Source organism: Sorex araneus, chromosome 7 (assembly GCF_027595985.1).
Source record: "Sorex araneus isolate mSorAra2 chromosome 7, mSorAra2.pri, whole genome shotgun sequence".
NCBI lineage: Eukaryota > Metazoa > Chordata > Mammalia > Eulipotyphla > Soricidae > Sorex > Sorex araneus.
This window is the reverse complement of record NC_073308.1, coordinates 46148620-46153242: the sequence shown is the minus strand read 5'-3', so window position 1 is coordinate 46153242 and position 4623 is coordinate 46148620.

Here is a 4623-nt window from a genome sequence, read left to right as displayed (position 1 = left end):
CCAGCTCCCTTAGGTCCTCTGTATGAAGTATGCATTCAATCATGAGCTGTTACCAGACTCTAAATAACAGGCGAGTTTCTCCCACATCTTCCATTTCACAGACAGGAACCACTCCAGGACAGTATGACTAAACTCCTTGAAAAAGACCTTACTTGCTCAGCCATTGAAGGCCACACAGTGAACTGATTGGTTATTTCTTATCCCAAGGATAAGAAGCGGAACAGAGAAATGACAAGATGAAAACCAGAAGATGAGGACAAGGCTCATTCATCTTCCCATGACAGCCCATGCTCATTCCATGAGGGGTCTCTTTCCATCCCTGGATCTCTCTTTCTGGTCGAACTGCTTCATAGTGTCTCCCCATCTCTTCCCTCCTCCACCCCAGGCCACACTCTAGCCAAGTCTGTCTACAGGCACACATCTTTGACCAGAAAGAAGAAATTCTGACTCATATAGTTGCCTTCAGACAAGGAAGACATGATTCTCTTGTTATTGTTATCATCCCTGAAAAGTTTCAGTGCAAAATGTTGGAAGAGTAGTTGGAAGCCTGTCTCGTGAGCTGGGGGATAAGGCAGCTGGAATAGAGAAGGGATCACAAAGTCAAAGATGGTTGGAGGAATCGTTCCGGATGGGAGATGTGTGCAGAAAGTAGATAAAGGACCAAATGTGGTAGTCTCTCTGTATCTATATTGCAAACTATAATGCCCAAAAGTAGAGAGAGAGCATGGGGGAAATTGTCTGCCATAGAGGCAGGGGGAGGGGTGGAAGGGGGGATAATACTGGAGACATTGGTGGTGGAGGATGTGCACAGGTGGAGGGATAAATGTCCAATCATTGTATGAATGAAACTCAAACATGAAAATTTTGTAGCTGTATCCCACAGTGATTCAATAAAAAAATTCTACATTAAAAAAAGAAAACAAATGTTAGAAGAGTTTTCCTTTAATAGATAAGAAAACATTATGCAATAGAGAAAATACAGAATATTTGACTAGTCTCAGATTATTTCCTATAGAAATCTAAAAACCTGGATGAAAGGTGACAGTAAAAGAACTTTTCAACTCGAAGTGGAAACTAACAGGAGTGGCAAAGAATTTTAAATGGTAATTGCCAGAAACTTATAGGGAATTATTGTTTTATGAGTACAGGCTTTCTACCTTAGAGAGAAAACGAATTCAGCAAGTAGATGGAGGAGATGCTATACACAACATGAGTGCACGTAATGCTGCTGACATGTATATTTAGCAATGGTTAAAATATAAACTTTTATATTATGTGTGTTTTTCCACAATAAAAACAACTGGGGAATAAAAGATCTTTTCAAATCTCAAGTTTCACTCTGTGATTTTTAAATTGGAACATCTAAGAACCAGCACAGATGTAACATAGTACTGACCACATGCATCTGAACCGGAAAGTCATAACTTTCACAGACAAAGGCATTTCCTTGCTTGAAAATTACTGACACTCAGCAACTAGCTCTCCTGACCTTGGTTTTCTGGATTCTCAGTCAACACCAGATTCAGAGCAGTTCATAGGAAGAGAAGAAGATGCAGAGTGCATCAAATGGCAAGGGAAAGCACAGAATCTAGAAAAAAAATATTGGATAATGAGTAAACTCAAATAAAAACTAATAACTAATGAAAAAATAAGGTCATTTAGTGTAGGAGTTCTTTACAGCTCAATAGACCCTGAGGGCCTAGAACAATGACTGATGCACATAATAAAGATACCAAGACACCATCTGAAAAGTTAAATAATATTCATTTCTTTCAGCCAATGAAGAAAGAAAAGAAGCAATATTGTTTAAATACTCTTAATACTTTTGATAGTTTTCCTAAACTTCGCTATATAAAATGGAGCACAATGTCACCTGGAAGAATCACAAATGAAAGGCTTCTCATTTTTCACTGACACCTGATTAATAAACATATCAGTGAGCTCCGGCATGCTCAGGTGCTGCCACTTACACGGCCTCTTTTTGAGAGGAGGGTAGGAAGCCCAAACCCTTACAGGTGTCACCTGCTCTTGTGTATATGTTCTCAGTTCAGTAAACTCACACAGGCATCACTGAATTAGACAAATAACAGGCAAACTATTCTCTAGGCTTAAGTAGGACCAACCTATAAGCCATTGAGGATTACAGGGAAACACTAGTCAATGGAAGTACTTTCAATTAAACACCAGATCCCACCAACTACTCTTGTTTTTTTTAGCACAGTGGTAAGGTGTTTGCCTTGCATGCAGCTGACCCGGGTTCGATATCTCTGCCCCTCTCAGAGAGCCCAACAAGCTACTAAGAGTATCTCGCCCACACGGCAGAGCCTGGCAAGCTACCCGTGGCGTATTCAATATGCCAAAAAACAGTAACAAGTCTCGCGATGGAGACGTTACTGGTGTCCACTCGAGCATATCGATGAGCAACGGGATGACAGGGACAGTGACAGTTTCCTTGCAGGAAGAGAGAGACCCATCCAACAGTGTTCAGACTCTGATTCTGCACTCATTGATCAATCCTGGTAGTGCTTGGTGCTAGGGATCAAACTCAGGTCACTACATATTGCAAAGAAAGCATGCGACCCACTATACTATCTCTCTGACACCAACAAACCAAATATTCTGAGGAGAATGTGTAAGTAGAAATTATGTTAATTAAGCTCAGCAAATTGTTTTAAAGCTTTTATATGTCACTCAGAAGACTTAAGCAGGCATGTCCCAATCACCATCCCCACACACTACTTTTTCAAAGGAGACTTCAACACCCATAATCTTCAAACAATGGACATGTTTGCTGAGAAAGATATAACTTTTAATTAGACCTGAAATTATGACCCAATATCCAAGGTTGAACAATCAGGGAGATACTCTAGAATAAAACATTTGTCCTACTGAAAGGGTCATTCATCAAGTCATCAGAATTTTTCATAAGAATTTGAAATTTCATTAGAATTTGAAAAATAAAACGAAGAGATTTAAAGGACTTGGGATAGATACCAAGTGAGAAATATAACCCACTCTCACCAAAATAACAGAGAAGTGGTTTTGCAGACAATAATAAGATTGGGTGATGCATGCCAGGATCAACAAAGAGAGGCTAAGAAGCCACAAAGTTGGATTTGGGTTTGGGAAAGTTTTTCCAGAGTACAATGTTTAAGTTGAAGTATATAATGTGAAAAAAAGTAGAAAAGGCAAACAAATCATGTGCAGGCAAAAGATGAGCCAAATAATGTAAAATTAGAATCTTTTTGTTTTGTTTTGTTTTGTTTTGTTTTGCTTTTTGGGTCACACCCAGTGATACATAGGGGTTACTCCTGGCTCATGCACTCAGGAATTACTCATGGCGGTGCTCGGGGGACCATATGGGACACTGGGAATCGAACCTGGGTTGGCCGTGTGCAAGGCAAATGCCCTATCTGCTGTGCTATCACTCCAGCCCCCTGTAAAATTAGAATCTTGAAATATAAAATTTGTAGAGAAGATGAAATATATGAAGGATTTGTCAACAATGTTAAACACTCTAGTTGTTTTCTTTTTTTTGTAATTGGAGGAGTGAGGGGTTCTGGTACAGACCCTATGTGCTTGGGTATCATCCCTGATAGGGGTCAGGAGACCATATTTGGTTCCTGAGATTTAATTCAGGTTGGCTATATGGACGATATACACCCTACTTGTGGTACTATCTTTCTGGCCCCTACTTTGTTATTTTTTAAATTATATTATAGTTTAGGTAACATGTTTAGAATAGTGTTAAAGTTTACAACATTAACATACAAAGTGACTGTACCCCCATCCCCCTCCACTAACGTCCTATGACCCTTCACCATTGTCCTTCTGTCACCTCTGGTCCAATATTTATCCCCACACACACTGTTTGTTAATAGATTTTGTAATCCAAGACCAAGGTTTTGTCATTGTTCACTACTGCTTATTCCCTATAGATCTCAGACCAGTGGAACAGAATTAAGATCTCAGAAATTAAACCTTCAGATTTAAGGGCAGATAATCTTTGACAAAGGATTTATTAATCTTCCACAAAGGTATATTAAATATACCAAGTAAAATCTCTTCAAAACATGATGTTGGGTAAACTATGTGAAAAAAAAAACCTGAACCATATCTCACATCATTAACAAAAACTAATTCAAAATGAATGAAAACCTCAAGATAAAACAAGAATTTATTAAATACACTGAATTTTTCTATGGAAGCAATGTAGCCCTGTCGTCCCGTCCCATTGTTCATCTATTTGCTGGAGCGGGCACCACTAATGTCTCCATTGTGAGACTTGTTACTGCTTTTAGCATATCAAATAGGCCACAGGTAGTTTGCCAGGCTCTGCCATGCAGGTGTGATTCTCTCGGTAGCTTGCCAGGGTCTCCAAGAGGGACAGAGGAATCAAATGAAAATATTGACATAATTCTAGGATATGAACTTCCAAGTCATCTTCAATGACTTAATTTTATTGGCAAAAATATCATTATCATCATCATCATCCTGGTGATCGTCGATTTTCTCGAGCAGTCTCAGTAACGTCTCCATTCTTCCTAGCCCTGAGATTTTAGCAGCCTCTCTTTACTCGTCCTTCCCAATGGTGCTGCATTGGAGGCTCTTTCAGGGTCAGGG